The 20040-nt window shown below is 36.4% G+C and overlaps 1 non-coding gene across 1 annotated transcript; it reads right to left on the bottom strand.

The window, feature by feature from the left end:
- Positions 1 to 1222: 1222 nt before the first annotated feature.
- On the bottom strand, positions 1223 to 1325 carry LOC137207264 (U6 spliceosomal RNA). The gene has a single exon (XR_010935012.1). It is a non-coding gene; the product is annotated as a U6 spliceosomal RNA (small nuclear RNA).
- Between the last annotated feature and the right edge of the window lie 18715 nt (positions 1326 to 20040).

The raw sequence follows: 20040 nt of genomic DNA, 5'->3' as shown, positions 1-20040 counted from the left end.
GTCTCCGGGCTCCGCACTCTTAGCCGGGCTCGCGCCCGTCCCTGGAGCTCTCCCAAGCAGCGCTCTTAATCCCCTCTCCTCGTGCACCAGGAAACAAAGAGGGATGTAAAAGTCTCTTGCCTCTTCGGCAGCTCCAGACCCCTCCCCGGACTCTCTCCCAGCCAGCCGCGGTGCACCAACGCCCTGCAGGCTGTGTTCACGCCGCCAACCTCAGTCCTCTCCCGGCGCTCCGACAAAAGCCGGAGCCTCAGCTCCCAGCCCCGCCCGCCCCGGCGGGTGAGCAGACAAGCCTCTCAGCTGGTGAGTGCTGGTCAGCCCCGATCCTCTGCGCTGGAATCTCCCCGCTTTGCCTTCCGCACCCCTGTTGCTGCGCTCTCCTCCGCGGCACCGAAGCTCCCCCACTCTGCCACCTGCAGTCTCCGCCCGCGAAGGGGCTTCCTAGTGTGTGGACAGTTTTCCTCCTTCACAGCTCCCTCCCGCTGGTGCAGTACCCGTCCCTATCCTTTTGTCTCTGTTTATTTTTTTTCCTTTTGCCCTAACCAGGTACGCAGGGGGTTTCTTGCCTTCTGGGAGGTCTGAGGTCCTCTGCCAGCGTTCAGTAGATGCTCTGCAGGAGTTGTTCCACGTGTAGATGTATTTCTGGTGTATCTGTGGGGAGGAAGGTGATCTCCGCGTCTTACTCTTCCGCCATCTTCCCGGAGGTCCTGTTTAAATGTTTTCTAATAGAAGTTCTAGAATATCAGAGAAGATGGGGTGGGAAAATTGACAAAGAAATAATTCATGAGAGTCCCTAGAACAGAAAAAAAAAATTAATCCATATTGAAAAGTTATTAACTGAGTACCAGCCCAATGGATTAAAATGTTTCCAACCAAGATATACCATTATCATGCAATTTTGTAATACCAGAAATAGGAGAAAAGTTTTCAGAGGGAAAAAAGAAAACACACCAAAACACAGGATTATGTGATTATAGTATTCTAGCAATACAGAGAAAACTCTAAAATGTTTCTGAAGAAATTTTTTAAAAGTTATTTACAAAGAATGACTTAAAATTACAAAATTAGAAAATTACAACACTTTCAAAACATGTCTATATTTGTAAGTCTTGAGCATAGGCATATGCCTCCAAAAATGTATCAAGATTCTTTTTCATGATATGAAGCAAGGTGTTATGCAGTTGATTTAGCGTGTGTGTGTGTGTGTGTGTGTGTGTGTGTGTGTGTGTGTGTAAAATGCTTCATGAATTTGCATGTCGTCTTTGTGCAGGGGGCATGCTAACCTTCTCTGTATCATTCCAGTTTTAATATATGTGCTACTGAAGCAAATACTCATTTAGGATTTTGATTAATATAAATACTAGTAACTAAGATAATCAGAAAAACTATTTTAAGTGTTGCAAATAGGGATCACATATTACTGCAATAGGAGAGACAATAAATCTTTCTAAATCACTAACTACCCTGTGCTGGACCTAAGGACGCTAGAAAGTAAAATATTGATGTATTGACAACTATTTAAGTGTTACATGTTTAGAAAATATTAAACATTTTAATTTAAAAAAAGGTAAATTGTGGAAATTTACCATTTTGATCACTGCAACACATGATAGTGACTGGATATCATCCCTGATAATTATGGGTTTCTATGTAACAGTGAAATGTAATCACAAAGAACAGCCATCACAGGAAGCAGAAGTTGAAAAAAGGTATTTATCATTATATCACTTGATTCATTCCTATGTTATGCAGTCTTGGCACCTGTGTGCCAGAGAATTTAGCCTCTACATTTCCAAAAAATATTTTGAAAGTCACTATGAATATTCTAGTTTTTATTCCTTCTGAAAGAAAGTCATCTCTTTCCTTTTCCTCTTTTTTATATTGCATGATATGCACCTTGGTAGCAGGGAATAGAGAGGAGTAATATGTTTCTTTGCTATTAAAATAGAGACTCTCATAAACAATGTGTTTCTACGGCCATAGTGCCTGTGCATGTGCCAGTATATGTGTGTTAACCTCATCAGCGTTTAATCCTTAACTGTACTATAGGAGATTAGTTAGTACAGGATTTCTTTTTATAACCTCATAGAAGTGAGTTTTGAAGGAGGAATACTTTTTGTTGTGTTATTTACTGCATGCGGTGCAGCTCAGTAAATAAATTGTACACAGATATAGTTTATTGTATAAAGGAGAACTCTATCCAGAGCAAAGATGACTACACTGGCGTGCTCCACACTAATCCCTCATGCTTTTTGTATTTGTGCCAAAGTACTTTTGGTAATATTAATTGAGAGGGAACCACATGGTATTTTAAATAGAGTCATGGGAATTTGTCCCATTATACAGCTGAGTAACTGTACAAAACATCCATCAGTAGTGACCACAACATAGAATATTGCATTGTGGCATCAACCCAAGACATTACATTTACCTAATCATTGACTTCACATTTATCTCAATCTATTTCAAGACAAGAAATGAAATGTTTGCTGCAAAATTACATTTCCAGCAATTTCTGATAAAGGAAGGAGATGAACTTTGGAGCAGTTGTTTTCTAAATGGATTTTTAAGACATGTTATATTGGGTCTTGAGTTCATTGATTTGTATTGGACCAAAAGGCACAGGTTGAAAGGGGACAACTCTCCAGTAGAAGAGAGAGTTGGAAGGGGATTGCTTGTTCCCTGAATCAGAGGCATCAAGCCAAATTTAAAAACCTGCTCACAGAGCAAATTTCTTTTGATTCCTTAAAATAAAATTTCAAAACCCTGTAAGCACAGTGACATCTTATATCTTTTGAGACATTTTAAAGAGAAAAATGCATTACTTCAGTAGATAGTTCAAATAATTGGAAATGGGATATAGGACCTTTTACCCCTGGGTTACCATATGATGAATGCCACCCAGGTTTAAAATGATCACAATTCTTTCCATTGTGTTGCACTGTGGTCATTTAAGGAGTAATAAGATTTCATCAAGATAGAAACCCTTGGATTCCTGGATAGGAGGCTATCATAGATCATTTATTTTGATTTCTGAACCTGAAAAAAAACTATGCTAGTTGTTTGTGAAAATATATTGACTTATCGTAAAGCAGAATAAAAGGCAAAGCTCTCCCCACTTTAGCATTTAAATTTTATTAATGAAGCACGCAAACATAAAGCCTTTAATTGTTTTATCCCCAGCTAAAATAACTACAGATTCTCTTTCCATTCACTAAATCAAATCCATTTTTTAATTCCATTAAACTATTTGCTTCAGTATTATCCTGTGGAAATAAAATGCATTAATAAAAACAAAGTTTAATTCTTGTCTCTTAATACCATTAACTGTTTTTCTCATCCTTTTAGCAGATAAAATGTAAATAAGAAGGCAAATAATAATATACAGATAGCATTTTCTCTTCCCTTTTCATAATTTTGGTAGTTATATTTCTCCACCATTAAGGACGATGAGTTTGCTGTTTTTTGGTTTTGGTTCAGTACTTCCCTTTGGAATTCAATTTTAAAACATTTATCAACATAAAACATCCATACAAATGGGTTGCATGGAAATTCCAAGCTATTTTGAAGAGAACCTGAGAGGTTCTTGTGCAGTCAATAACCAGTCTTATCCCTATCTTGCTTTCAAGCCATTGAATTCAGGGAATGGTTGTGTCCCAGGAATCTCTCATCAAGGGATCTTGGTTTTAAGAGCATCTGATGGGACTAATCAGTGATTCTGTGGTCGCCTTCTATTCAAAGTATCAGGTCATGCACTACTCTGGCACAGAGAGTTGCTTATTTTTCTAGAGAAAGAATGTTAGAAGAGAAGTGGTTTAAAAAAAAAGAAAAAGAAAGAAAGAAAAACAGAAACACAAACAAAACAAAAACCTTGCAATGTTCTCCTTTTGAATAAATCTAGGGTTATTCATTTGATTTTGAATTCAAGATGCCATGGTTCAAAAAGTGTTTATTTTAAAAATTTTTTTTCCCATTTCTCTCTCCAAATTATAGATAAAATAGCTGGCTTTCAAATGGAAAATAAATTGTTATTGGCCATTTCAGACTTGTAAATAATCTACTCAAAGGCTTACAGATGGATGGAATGCAAATTCCTATTTCGAAGAGAACCTGAGAGGTGTTATTTTAATGATTTATGAAGGAAACTGGTGTGATGATATATTCAAAATGCATCTGAGCCTCTCATTTCTTCAGTCTCCAATATTCAGACGTTCTTTCCCTCCTTATCTTTCTTACTCTCTTTCTTCCCTCTATCCCTCTCTCTCATTCTCTCTTTAATGCTCTGAAAGGAAATCAGCATGTTTTTGACTTTTCCATTATTGCTTCAGTTTTGGGAGAAGACTAGATGATAAATATCCAACTGATTGTAAAAATAGAGTTTAAATCTGTGGAGTTACAAGCAGGTTGATATCAATAAATTATATTCCTGAAGAGCGTAAGCACATAGCAAACTAGAGTGCTGAACAACTTTTAGGTGATGGTATTGAATTTCATATTTCATGGTAGAGTCATGAGTTTGAAGCTGGTAAAATTTATAAAGATCATACTCTAATTGAATGTGATGATTTCAGTGCATAATTCATCATTTCATATCAAATCTGCATCCCAGAAGACAGTCTATATCTATGAAAAAACATTATTAATGGGTAAATATGAGATTAGATGATCAGAGACTACATTGTACCACATGAAGCTATCATAAGTGATAACTAATAATATACTATATGCACTATACTTTCTTCTACTTTGGTTTTGACTGAGATTATGTAGGATGTGTAAAGATATTAATGTCATCTACAAATAAATGTATGGAAATACTTTTTTTAGCATGTTCCATATGTGGAGTTACTTTTGCAGTGATTTTTGTTTTGATATTTTGTTTTCATTTAAATGAGTTTAGCTCTTATCTGTTGGCACTCCACCTTAAATTATCCATGATATTGACTCAGATCCACATTTCACATTGTGTAAAACAAGTCAATGACAATCTACACCCCCCCAACCTCTGCCTCAAGATTAGGGTAATTCTCTTTGTGGCTTACATCATCATAATCCTCTCTGGCTCAGAGCTTCTTCTTCAACAGATTAATTTCATGGATCAACTCAGTATCCTATCCATGCTTCCCATTCCACACACACTTGGATGTAAACTGTCCACTCGTGAAACTACACACACAGTCTCATGAGATATTTGTGTGTGCTGCATAGTTTACTTATCAATTTAGGAAATGGTAAAAACATCCCCCACATTGTCTATTTCTGACTAAATAATAGCATTTGTTCTAAAAGTAGGTTTTTTTCCTCCCCAAGTTTTCACTGGTAATTATTCATTTGCCATGCTGCTCAAATAATGTCTGTCCTCATGACACCTTTTTGATTGTTTTTCCTTCCTTTACTCTTCTCACTTTTCATGGTGGAGAAATCATTAGGGAAGCAAACAAAAGATTCTATGTGTTCCTCATGCAAAGGAATTTAGTACTCCCTCATTTTCCCCTTTCCATCTAGACTGTGACAATGACCCTTTTCTCCATCAAAGATGTTTCTAAGCAAGGACAGTTAACCCTCAGGACAACTTCTTATTCTGTTTTTTCAATACTGTAAGTATTTATATAGATAAAATGTGAGACAATGGAATCTGTTACCCATATACAATCCAGTTTGTCAAGATCATATTTTCTTCCAAGAATATAAGAACCTGGTAATCACACTCAGCAATTTGTCACGGGTTGGTCTCTCACCAAATAACATGTAGTTAATTATTATCCTGAAATCAATTTTCTTCCAACCCCAAGTATATGGGAACACCACCAATGGAATTTTTGCTAAATTCACACGTTAGAATGCTGATGACTTCAGTGGTACACTTTTTAAAAATTTAACTCTTATTATGTGCCTACCAAAATATGAGACACTGAGATTATAGCAGTGTAGACAAAAATCACAGAACATCTCTTATAGAGCTCACTAACAGAAAAGTTAGATCTTTCTCAAAACTGTATCCTTCTGGTGATTTAGCTTCCAGTGTCCTAAAAATTGATGATTTCAGGGCCAGGGAGCTTCAGTTTGAAATCTTGATATAGCTTTTGAATATTTCCCAGCACCAGTTGAATATAAATAAATAATAATACTGCTAAATGCACCACTGGTATCAGTACATTACCTGTATGATGAGATTCCCCAAAAGGTCACCAGAAAAATATATTGAAGTATAACTAAGTTTATTACACTTTCTGCAGTAAGACAGAACATTTTGAAATAGCTTTAGTAGTATCTCAGAAGAGGGAATTCAGGAGAGGGTATGTATAAGATTTTTAAAGCCTGGGCTATGTGATTACATGATGACTCTTCTAAATTGAGAAATTGGTTGGTGTTGATAGAGTTTGTGAGATAATTGCTTTGGATTGGAGAGCAAGTGTCTTTGAGCAAGACTTGAAAAGTCACTTTTTATACGTAAGTTATTTTAGTTGCTTCATAGTTTTCCAGGAGTATGTATTTCATGGAGCAGCTAACTAAGTTATTTTTGTTTATTTTCAATATTATTTAGCCTAGGAAAAGTAGTGTATGCCCAATATCAGCCATGTATAATACAGGACTCAAATTATGTTGTTTCAGGTTTTGGCTCACTTAGGAAACTAACATATTAGAAAGGTGTTAGAGCATTTTTAGTGAGGCATATTCATGAAACTTTTAATTATGATAGATTTTGCCTTTGAGACTTTATTTTGCTATATACTTTAGTGATATAGGACCTAAAGTCAACACCATTTACTTCAATTGGGAAAAAAATATATATATATACACACACACATACATATATAATATTGCATAATACATAATATATAAATATGTATAACATATTTATATATTAAACATATATGATTTTCCTTTCTTGTTTTATTTCTTTGCGGGGGGTGGGAATCTTTCCACAGTATTGTACCAAAGATCCTGCAGCCCTACTACTATCAAATTCTTTTCTTTATAATTAATCCTGCATGTTTCATCTATGGCGAGTCATTTCAGAAAAATAAACTCAACATTATTGAATACATTTTTACCTATGTTTTTCCCTCTTCATGAAGTGCCCTTCTTTCTCTGTGTGCCTAGTTTTTTGTTATCCTTCAAGACTCATTACAAGCATTTCATTCTTAGGGAAAATTCTAATGACTTAAGGCAGAATGAATTTTCCCTAATCAAATAATGCATTATAAATAGTTTTGGAAAATTCATAGTTTCCTAAGGAAAAAAAAAACACCTTAACTAAATGATTAATAAACATGAGATACATTTGTTGGTAATACAAATAATGGCAAAAAAAAATGTTTTTAAAAATTCATTTGTTGCAGATAAAGCAAAGAAGGGATGAGATGGTCTCACAGAAACCAAAGGTAGAAAGCTGCACTGGGATAAATGAAACTAAAAGAAAACCTGTTTCAAAGTGTCAAAAACTGCAGGATAGAAAAGTACAATGACAGTGAATTGAACATAAAGTTTAGAAGTTTGAGGTAATAACAAGTTTGTCAAAGTAGCTTAAATGTAAGGGTGGAGATAAAAACAGGATTTAAGGGGGCCGAGGTGTAATTGAGAAGAGAGGAATAATTATAGACCATACTCAAAAGGTTGGGTGTGATAGTGGAGAGAAATTATGTAGAAGGACCCATAGTTAGGGCTGGGACCTCTTTTGCTTTGCAGGATGGGAAAACAACAGATGGAATATTTATAACTTGGGAGGGAAAGAAAGAAGGTAAAATAGTTGTATCAAAATCCAAGAAGATGTAAAATGAGGTAGTAATGAGGTAAAACATGAGTAGTAGTATTATTCTTGAACTGGAAAAGTGGCATAGGTTACAGAGATGGGGAGAAAGAGGGAAAGAATGGCTGCAGATGTAAATAAGTGCCTGAATCAAGATTAGTATATATGTGAAGATGGACCTAAGGCAATCAGAGAAAGAAGTGTGTGCTGGCTGAGTAGGAGACTTAAGGGAAGGAGGTCTGGAATAGCAATTACAATAATAAAAGTTGCTCATCAAGGATAATTAAAAAGATTGGTAAATTGCTTTGAGAGGTCAACTAAGTTTAGAAACTGAGAATTTATAATGGCAACAGAGTACAAATTTATAATGGGAACAAAGTAAAAATTTCTGTAATTTTTATCAGAAGCTCTTAGAATATGAATTGATTTCAGTTAGAGAAAACCATATTTCAGGATGGAGATCTTTTTGAGGACATTTTTTCATGTGAGACAGAAAATCAAGTGGGAAGAGAGTTAGGATGTTAGTGAAAAATATACTCAGCCAAAGGGGCTAAATTTGGGTACGTGAGTCAGCTCTCCCGGTGGCAACAAACAGTCCCCAAATCTTAGGGGATAGTGGCAACAAGCTTTTAAGATTTGCTGACAGATCTGCGGATCAGCCTTGGTTAGGCTCTGTTCTACTCTTTGTCTTCTTAAGAGAATCTTCTCTAACATGGCACTTGTCATGGCCAGTGGCATCTCACTGGCCAAAGCAAGCCATTTCACATGGTCAAGCCTGACCATGGGATAGGTTAATACACACGTCCTACAGGGAGGCCTGGAAAGTGTAAGATATATAAAACTGTTCAGGGAAGGGAGTGGATAATTGGGAAGAATAATAAAATATATCACATTGAACAGGAGGAATGTGAGGCTCAGTGGTAATTTATGGGTTAAAATAAAATGAAGTGGAAGAGGACTGAAGATTAAAACGGTAATGAGTTTAAAGAGAAGAAAGGACTGAGGCAGCTCAGAGATTTATATTGGATGGTAGCTAAAGTTTCTGACGTAGACAACATTCTAGACCTTTCCACTGATGCTAAGTGGTCTACCTCAGGAACATTAGCTACCATCCAATGAAAGGTCTACATTGAGGTCTTGATAAAACGTTGCTGAGGTAGTAAAATGGCGGTGGATTTTATTAGGGGTAATTGTGTGACTAGAATTTAGGGTTGTCACCATATGAATGTTGAAAATATCTAATTTAATAACGAGCAATAGGAGAAAATAAATCAGTGAAATTCCTGAACCTCCAAGAAAATGGAGGAGTAGCCTGGAGGGGTAAATAAACATCTACATGTAGAGCGGGTGTTGAAGACTTCCAGTTTTCATTTTCTGCAAGTAAGGAGCTTGAAAGTCTCCACTCTGTCTTAACAACAAATAAAAAGCTAAACAGATTGAAAAATTAACAACTTTTCTTGGATGCTTAAGAGAGGGGAGGACACAGGGCAAACTACTGCCCTGAGAATGGAAAGACAGACCTGCAAATATAGCAGGTCTCACCTTACCAGAGAGCAGAGACTCATGAGCAGAAACTGCTGTGGGAACCAGCGCCAGGAACCAGTACCTGGGTGAGAACACCAGAACTGTAATTGATGAATTGCTGGAAGCTAGGTGTGGACAAATCTGAGAGTTAAAAAATTCATGAGCTAGTGGCATAGTCTTCATTTAAACGATAGTATAGCTATATTTCTCCTTTCTTGAATTGTCTGTATCTCATTATATTTAAGGATGGCAAAATATTTAAGAATTTTATACAGTGAGCTCAATAAATACTTGCTATCAAACAATAAAAAAACAAAATCACGAGGACCCACTGATCAGCATCCCCCACAGTCTTGTGAGGTTTACCACTAGGAGCTCAACGAGATTCCCACAATAAATATCAGAGAAAAATCCCCTCAAACCGCCTGCTGGATGAGGCGGAAAGGAACCATTTTGAAATAAGCCAGAGCACTCAGCTCTTCTCAAAAAGGCTTGCCCTCACGGGAAGCTTGTTAACCAGAGCCTAAATGGCTGGGATATGATCTGAGACTGACTTACCTGGGGAAGGAAGGTACCCAACTCGAAGCCATTCTAGCCATCCTCTCTCACCTAAGGGGAGAGAAAAAAAAAATTAAACATTTGTGAAATTCAAAGTCCAGAGGCATAGTCTCACTAAGAGAATGAGACCTAATCATAGGACTATACGACCCTTCCTCTCCCCCCACACATCACCACCACATTACTAAAGAGCTATTTATAACAGTTCCTTTTACCCATTACATCATGTCTGGCTATCAAGTAAAACTTTACAAAATGTACGGAGAGGCAAAAAAACACAAATGTGAAGAGACAGAGCAAGCATCAGAAGCAGATGTAGCAGGGATGTTGGAATTATTAGACTAGGAATTTAAAACAACTCTGATTAATATGATAAGGGCTCTAATGGATAAAGTAGCATACAAGAGCAAATGAGTAGTGTAAGCAGAAAGATGGGAAATCCTAAAGAACAAAAAAGAAATGTTAGAAGAAATACTAGTATTTTAGGATATGTAAGGGTCAAAAAAGAAGGATAATAATTTGGGAAATTGTTACACACACACACACACACACATATGTGTGTGTATATATATATGTACACACACACACACATATATATATATCATATGGATAGAAAACAACTCAAATGTTAAAGTAAGAGGTAGCAAAACCTATTAATTCAGTTTGTTATTTATATTAATTTGGGTCAAGTCTAGATTTATTTCCCCTTTACTTTCTGGTTGGCCTAAAATATATGTAAATGGGCATGCTGGAAGGAAGTAGTCATAAAAGTGGGTCTGAGAGAGGACATGCGCTATTTCAAATAGGATGCACAAGGATAACACAAGGGAGTTTAATACAAATGATCACTATAGAGCCAGTCTAAGCCAAGTCTCTCCACTGGAAGAAAACCTGCCTCACAGAGATATTATTGTTTGAAATTATTCATAGCAACTTTGAATGTACTCAGGAAATCAAGGCAAGTTTTAGAGTTTTTCTCAATATTTTTACTAACATTCTAAGGTTATTTTATATCAAAACGAGTTTCAGCTCTCAGTGTTCTTTTATAAGTTAAGCAAACACTGTAATGTGTATCTTGGAAAACTTCAAAAATCCCTGTCCAAGCTTACGGCTGTCTAGGCAGACTGTGAGCTTTTAACATTGCAAATTACGTAACTTATTTTTTTTTAGAAAAAAGATCTTAATAGTATTACAATTCATGGGTACTGGCTTGGTTCCATTAAGTTTTTACAAAACTTCTTCAAATACTTACTAGTCACATACTCATTAAAAAATCAGTTCCAAACAAGCATCCAAACATAAAAGACACAATAGATATCTGTTGCTGCTTAACAAATCACACCAAAAATTAATGGCTTAAAAAACTTTTTATTATATCATAGTTTCTGTGGCTCAGGCATCCAGGTATGTCTTACATGAGTTCTTTGCTGTAGTCTCTCACAAAGTTGCAACCAAGGCCAAAGTCTATGGTTTTATCTGATGACTCAACTAGAAAAGGGTCTAATTTCAAGTTCCCTCAGTAGTTCTTGGCAGCATTCAGTTCCTAAGGGTTGTTGGACTGAGGACCTCAGTTCCTCAATGGCTGTTGGTCAAAGGCCCTTGTAGTTCATTGCCATGTGGGCATTTCCTGCATGGTAGTTTGCTTCATCAACCCTGTAAAGCAAGAAGATAACGGGAAAGTCTGCTAGCAATACAGAAGTAACAATCTTTTATAATACAATCACAGAAATGAGATCCTTCTCCTTTGTCATAGTCTGTCGGTGAAAAACAAGTCATATGTTTCACCAACACTCAGCACATGAGTGTTGGTAAGGACATAAGTACTGGGAGGTAGAAATCATTAGGGACCATTTCAGATGTCTGCTTATCACATACCTTTCCTTAGTTTTATTTATTTTTTACTTTCTATTTTTAATTTTTTCCAGCTTTATTGAGATATAATTGACATATAACATTGTGCAAGTTCAAAGTATATAATGTTATGACTTGATATGTGTGTATATTGTGAAACGTTTACCACAATAAAGTTGGTTAATACATCCATTGCCTCACACAGTTACAATATTTTTTCTTGTGGTGAGAACATTTTAAGATCTACTCTCTTAGCAACTTTCAAATGTGCAATATAGTATTATTAACTAAGTCATCATGCTGTACATCATATCCACATAACTTATCATCTAATAACTGGAAGTTTGTACCATTTGACCACTTTCACCCATTTATCACCCAACCCCCCCAACACACACACACACCCCCCTGGCATTTACCAGTCTGCTCTCAGTTTCTATAAATTTAGGATTTTTTTTTTAAGATTCCACATATAAATGAAATCATACAGTATTTGTCTTTCTCTGACTTATTTCACTTAGTGTAATGCCCTCAAGGCAATCCATGTTATGGAAAATGGCAGGACTTCCTTCTTTTTGTGGTTGAATAATATTCCATTGTATATATACCACATTTTCTTTATCCATTCATCTGTCTGGCACTTTGGTTGTTTCCATGTCTTGGCTATTGTGAATAATGCTGCAATGAACACGGGAGTATGGATATCTTTTTGAGATAATGGTTTTGTTTCCTTTGGATGTATACCCAAAAGTGGAATTGCTAGCTCATATGGTAGTCCTATATTTAATTTTTTGAGGAATCTCCATACTGTTTTCCATAATGGCTGCACCAATTTACATTCACACCAACAATGAACAAGGGTTTCCTTTTCTCTACATCCTCACTAGCACTGGTTATCTCTTGACTTTTTGGTAATAGCTATTGTGACATGTGTGGGGTGATATCTCATTGAGGTTTTGATTTGCATTTCCCTGATGATTAATGATGTTGAGCATCTTTTTGTGTACCTGTTGGCCATCTGTACGTCTTTGGAAAAAAAGTTTGTTCAGATCTTTCACCCATTTTTTAATTGGATTGCTTTTGTTTATTTGTTTTATTTTGGTATTGAGTGGTATGAGTTTCTTATGTATTTTGGAGACTAACACCTTATCAGCCATGTGATTTGCAAATATTTTTTCCCGTTTCATAGGTTACATTTTTACTTTATTGCTCATTTATTTTGCTGCGTTTTTTAGTTTAAAAGTTTTTTAGGGCTTCCCTGGTGGCACAGTGGTTGAGGGTCCGCCTGCCGATGCAGGGGACATGGGTTCGTGTCCCTGTCTGGGAGGATCCCACATGCCGCGGAGTGGCTGGGCCTGTGAGCCATGGCCGCTGAGCCTGCGCGTCCAGAGCCTGTGCTCCGCAGGAGAGGCCACAACAGTGAGAGGCCTGCGTACGGCAAAAAAAAAAAAAAAAAAAAAGATTTTTGGTTTGATGTAGCCCTACTTGTTTATTTTTGCTCTTGTTGTTTGTTCTTCTGGTGCCATAACCATAAAATCATTGCCAAGACCAATGTCAAAGAGGTTGTCCCCTCTGTTTTCTTCTGGGAGTTATGTGATTTCAGGTCTTACATTTCAGTATTTAATCCATTTCATATTTATTTTTGTGAGTGGTCTAAGATAGGGGTCTAGTTTCATTCTCTTGTGTGTGAATATCCATTTTCCCCAATACCATTTATTGAAAAGACTATCCTTTTCCCACTGGGTATTCTTGACACCTTTGCCGAAAATCAGTTGACTGTACATGCATGGGTTTATTTCTGGGCTCTATATTTCTTTCATTGATTAATATGTATGTTTTTATGCTGGTACTAAACTGTTTTGAATACTGTAGCTTGTAATATATTTTGAAATCAGGAAGTGTGATGCCTATAGGCTTAGTGTAATGCATATAGGTTTATCACCATGATTTTCGTTCAACATACGATGTTATTTAACATTGGCTATGAATAGATCCAGTTTATTAGTACATTTAAAGCAGTCTGTCTTTGGGTTATATATCCTGTATTCCAGAAAAGAATATGTTTCAATAATGATCGCTTAGTGTTGAATTGCTTCTTGAACAACTTGGCCTATCACACTAGGCAATCACTGTGAACAGGTTTTCAAAGTTCAGTTTTATTTTATTTTATTTATTTTATTTTTTTGAAGAATAGTTGATGTACAATGTTCTTTTAGTTTCTGGTGTACAGCAAAGTGATTCAGTTTTATACATATATAGATATCTATCTATCTATACACACACACATATACATATATATATATAAATATATATATGTATTCTTTTTCATATTCTTTTCTATTATGGTTTATTACAGGGTATTGAATATAGTTCCCTGTGCTATAAAAAAGGACCTTGTTTCTTACCATTCTATATGTAATAATTTGTATCTGTTAGCCCCAAACTCCCAATCCAACCCTTCCCCACCCCCCTCCCCTTTGGCAACCAGGAGTCTGTTCTCTATGTCTGTGGGTCTGTTTCTGTTTCATAGATTTTTCATTTTGGCATATTTTAGATTCCACATATAAGTGATATCATTCGGTGTTTGTCTTTTTCTTTCTGACTTATTTCGCTTAGCATGGTAAACTCTAGGTCCAACCATGTAGCTGCAAACGGCATTATTTCATTCATTCCATTGTATATATATACCACATCTTCTTAATCCATTCATCTGTTGATAGATATTTAGGTTGTTTCCATGTCTTGGCTATTGTAAATAGTGCTGCAATGAACATTGGGGTGCATGTGTCTTTCAAATTATAGTTTTCTCTGGATATTTGCCCAGGAATGGGATTACTGGATCATATGGCAACTCTATTTTTAGTTTTTTTTTGAGGAACCTCCATACTGTTCTCCATAGTGGCTGCACAAACTTACATTTTTGCCAACAGTGTATGAGGTTTCCATTTTCTCCACACCCTCTCCAGCATTGGTTATTTGCAGACTTTTTAATCATGGCCATTCTGACTGGTGTGAGGTGGTACCTCACTGTAGTTTTGATTTGCATTTCTCTAATGATTAGCGATGTTGACCATCTTTTCATATGCCTGTTGACCTGTTGGCCATCGGTATATCTTCTTTGCAGAAATGTCTATTTAGATCTTCTGTCTATTTGTCAATTGGTTTGTTTGTTTTTTTTGTTATTGAGTTGTGTGAGCTATTTGTATATTTTGGAAATTAAGCCCTTGTTGGTTGCATTGTTTGCAAATATTTTCTCCCAGTTTGTAGGTTGTCTTTTCGTGTATGGTTTCCTTTGCTGTGCAAAAGCTTATAAGTTTGATTAGGTCCCATGTGTTTATTTTTCCTTTTATTTATATTGCCTTGGGAGACTGACCTAAGAAAATATTGGTACAATTTATGTTAGAGAATGTTTTGCCTACGTTCTCTTCAAGGAGTTTTATGGTGTCCTGTCTTGTATTTGAGTCTTTAAGCCATTTTGAGTTTATTTTTGTGTATGGTGTGAGAGTGTGTTTTAACTTCACTGATTTACATGAGGCGTCCAACTTTTCCAACACCAGTTGCTGAAGAGACTGTCTTTTCCCCATTGTATATTTTTGCCTCTTTTGTCAAAGATTAATTGATCATAGGTGTGTGGGTTTATTTCTAGGCTCTCTATTCTGTTGAAAGTTCAATTTTAAAATGTGACATTAGGGGCTTCCCTGGTGGTGCAGTGGTTGAGGGTCCGCCTGCCAATGCAGGGGACACGGGTTTGTGTCCCGGTCCGGGAAGATCCCACATGCCGCAGAGCGGCTAGGCCCGTGAGCCATGGCCACTGAGCCTGTGCGTCTGGAGCCTGTGCTCCGTAGCGGGAGAGGCCACAACAGTGAGAGGCCCGCATACTGCAAAAAATAAATAAATAAATAAATAAAATGTGACATGATTTGACAACAGGTTACACAAAAATACACAAACAAGCAACTATCATCCAAGAATTTGATCTCTGTTAATTTATTCTGAATAGTCTATTAAATGCTGACATTCCAACTGTAATGGGCTCCCCTCTTTTTCCAGATACTCCTGAAAATTTCATTGATGTAACTTCTAAAACACTTTCTACTATAACTATTACAAACAATAACAAATACAAGCATTTGCTAGGATCTTACCAAGAACCAGGAACGTTATATACATTATCCTGCTTAATTCATTACGCTAATCTACAATACAACAAATTGTGTAGTGTGAGGATATTAACTGAGAAAAATTAGCTACGGGTCAAGATTGGAACAGATAACTTTGAGAAAACTTTTGTATACTGGAAAAGTCTCTTTTCTAATTCAAAATCCTTTAGATATGGCATTAAAGGTAAATGCAGAGAATAATTACAATGAAGTACCTTTGTAAAGCCACCATACGTATGAATAGCTCAAAGCACTTTTTATTGCATTACTTGATTAATCTTTGTGGTATCCTACTGAGTGAGGGTGAAAGGAATTTTATTTCTCTTTTATGGATATTTTATAAAATGAAACAAGAACTTTAACTTCCAGGTGCTTTCTCCATAGCATATCTATGACTGCTTGAACTAAAAAGTGGTAGGCAAGCTTAGATCTCCTATACAAAATACTTCATTAACTTATTAAATCATACTTTCAGCTAATAGTTTTGAGTGCAAATGTACATTATATGACTTAAAATGAAGGATCTGAAAGAAACCTACAATCTAACAGACAAAGGTCTTAAATATTTGGCTAAGTGGACTTAAATTGGAGCTGACATAATAAAAGCTGCAACCTAGCATTTTATTTTATTTTATTTTATTTTTTATTTTTTTATAGATCTCTACTGGAGTATAATTGCTTCACAATACTGTTAGTTTCTGTTGTACAACAAAGTGAATCAGCCATATGCATACATATATCCCCATTTCCCCTCCCTCTTGAGCTTCCCTCCCACCCTCCTTATCCCACCCCTCTAGGTCATCACAGAGCACAGAGCTGACCTCCCTGTGCTATGCTGCTGCTTCCCACTAGCTAACTATTTTACATTTGGTAGTGTATATATGTTGCTGCTATTCTCACTTCACCCCAGCTTCCCCCTCCCCCGCCATGTCCTTAGGTCCATTTTCTACGTCTACGTCTTTATTCCTGCCCTGCCACTTGGTTCCTCAGTACCATTTTTTTTTTTTTTTTTTTAGATTCCATATATATGCATTAGCATATGGTATTTGTTTTTCTGTTCCTGACTTACTTCACTCTATAGGACAGACTCTTAAGTCCCTCCACCTCACTACAAATAACCCAATTTCGTTTCTTTTTATGGCTGAGTAATATTCCATTGTATATATGTGCCACATCTTCTTTATCCATTCATCTGTCTGTTGACATTTAGGTTGCTTCCATGTCCTGGGCTATTGTAAATAGTGCTGCAGTGAACATGTGGTACATGTCTCTTTTTGAATTATGGTTTTCTCAGGGTACATGCCCAGTAGTGGGATTGCTGGGTCATATGGTAGTTCTATTTTTAGTTTTGTAAGGAACCTTCATACTGTTCTCCATAATGGTTGTATCAGTTTACATTCCCACCAACAGTGCAAGAGGGTTCTCTTTTCACCACACCCTTTCCAGCATTTATTGTTTCTAGATTTTTTGATAATGGCCAATCTGACAGGCATGAGGTTATACCTCACTGTAGTTTTAATTTGCATTTCTCTAATAATTAGTGATGTTGAGCATCTTTTCATGTGCTTCTTGGCCATCTGTATGTCTTCTTTGGTGAAATGTCTATTTAGGTCTTCTGCCCGTTTATTAATTGGGTTTGCTTTTTTGATATTGAGCTCCATGAGCTCTTTGTATATTTTGGAGATTAATTCTCTGTCTGTTATTTCATTTGCAAATATTTTTTGCCATTCTGAGGATTGTCTTTTCATCTTGTTTATGGTTTCCTTTGCTGTACAAAAGCTTTTAAGTTTAATTAGGTCCCATTTGTTTATTTTTGTTTTTATTTTCATTACTCTAGGAGATGAGTCAAAAAAGATCTTGCTGTGGTTTATGTCAAGCAATATTTTTTCTGTATTTTCCTCTAAGCGTTTTATAGTGTCTGGTCTCATATTTAGGTCTTTAATCCATTTGGAGTTTATTTATGTGTATGGTGTTAGGTAGTTGTTCTAATTTCATTCTTTTACATGTAGCTGTCCTGTTTTCCCAGCACCACTTATTGAAAAGGCTGTCTTTTCTCCATTGTATGTTTTTGCCTCTTTTGTTGTAAATTAGGTGACCATATGTTTGTGGGTCTATCTTCGAGCTTTCTATCCTGTTCCATTGATCTATCTTTCTGTTTTTGTGCCAGTACCATACTGTCTTCATTACTGTAGCTTTGTAGTATAGACTGAAGTCAGGGAGCCTGATTCCTCCAGCTCAGTTTTTCATTCTCAAGATTGCTTTGGCTATTTGGGGTCTTTTGTATTTCCATACAAATTGTGAAATTTTTTGTTCTAGTTCTGTGAAAAATACCAGTGGTAGTTTGATAGGGCTTGCATTGAATTTGTAGATTGCTTTGGTTAGTATAGTCATTTTCACATTATTGATTCTTCCAATCCAAGAACATGGTATATTTCTCCATCTGTTTATGTTTGATTTTTTTCATCAGTGTTTTATAGTTTTCTGAGTACAAGTCTTTTGCCTCTTTAGGTAGGTTTATTCCTAGGTATTTTATTCGTTTTTTTGAGATGGTAAATGTGATTGTTTCCTTAATTTCTCTTTCTGATTTTTCATTGTTAGTGTATAGGAATGCCAGAGATTTCTGTGCGTTAATTTTGTATCCTGCAACCTTACCAAATTCATTGATTAGTTCTAGTAGTTTTCTGGTGACATCTTTAGGGTTTTCTATGTATAGTATCATGTCATCTGCAAAGAGTGACAGTCTTACTTCTTCTTTTCCAATTTGTTTTCCTTTTATTTCTTTTTATACTCCAATTGCCATGGCTAGGACTTCCAAAACTATGTTGAATAAGAATGGTGAGAGTGGGCATCCTTGTCTTGTTCCTAATCTTAGTGGAAATGCTCTCAGTTTTTCACCATTGAGTATGATGTTTGCTGTGGGTTTGCTATATATTGCCTTTATTATGTTGAGGTAAGTTCCCTCTGTGCTCACTTTCTTTTATTTTTTTAAATTAATTAATTTGTTTTATTTATTTATTTTCGACTGTGTTGGGTCTTCCCCACTGCACACGTGCTCTCTCTAGTTGCAGTGAGTGGGGGCTACTCTTTGTTGTGGTGCGCGGGCCTCTCACTGCACTGGCCTCTCCCGTTGTGGAGCATGGGCTCTAGGCACATGGGCTTCCGTAGTTGTGTCTCACAGGCTCTAGAGCACAGGCCCAGCAGTTGTGGCGCACGGGCTCCATTGCTCTGCATCACATGGAAACCTCCTGACTAGGGTTTGAACCCCTGTCCCCTGCATTGGCAGGTGGACTCCCAACCACCGCGCCACCAGAGAAACCCTATGCCCAATTTCTGGAGAGTTTTTATCATAAATGGGTGTTGAATTTTGTCAAAAGCTTTTTCTGCTTCTACTGAGATGATCATATGGTTTTTATTCTTCAATTTGTTAATATGGTATATCACATTGATTGATTTACATATAGAAGAATCCTTGCATCCCTGGGATAAATCCCACTTGATCATCGTGTATGATCCTTTTAATATGTTGTTGGATTTTGTTTGTTAGTATTTTGTTCAGGGTTTTTGTGTCTATGTTCATCAGTGATATTGGTCTATAATTTTCTTTCTTTGTGACATCTCTGTCTGGTTTTTGTATCAGGGTGATGGTGGCTTCGTAGAATGAATCTGGGAGTGTTCTTCCCTCTACAAATTTTTGGAAGAGTTTGAGAAGGATGGGTGTTAGCTCTTTTCTGAATGTTTGGTAGAATTCGCCTGTGAAGCCATCTGGTCCTGGACTTTTGTTTGTTGGAAGATTTTTAATTACAGTTTCAATTTCATTACTTGTGGTAGGTCTGTTTATATTTTCTAATTCTTCCTGGTTCAGTCTTGGAAAATTGTACCTTTCCAAGAATTTGTCCATTTCTTCCAGGTTGTCCATTTTATTGGCATATTGTTGTTTGTAGTAGTCTCTTATGATCCTTTGTATTTCTGCAGCGTCACTTGTGATTTCTCCTTTTTCATTTCTAATTTTATTGATTTGTGTCCTCTCCATTTTTTTCTTGATGTGTCTGGCTAGGGTTTATCAGTTTTGTTTATCTTCTCAAAGAACCAGTTTTAGTTTCATTGATCTTTGCTATTATTTTCTTCGATTCTATATCATTTATTTTTGCTCTGATCTTTATGACTTCTTTCCTTCTACTGACTTTGGGTTTTCTTTTTTCT

The sequence above is a fragment of the Pseudorca crassidens genome, chromosome 1, assembly GCF_039906515.1.
Source record: "Pseudorca crassidens isolate mPseCra1 chromosome 1, mPseCra1.hap1, whole genome shotgun sequence".
NCBI lineage: Eukaryota > Metazoa > Chordata > Mammalia > Artiodactyla > Delphinidae > Pseudorca > Pseudorca crassidens.
The sequence above is the reverse complement of the archived record's forward strand: the minus strand, read 5'-3'. Positions and strand labels throughout refer to the sequence as shown.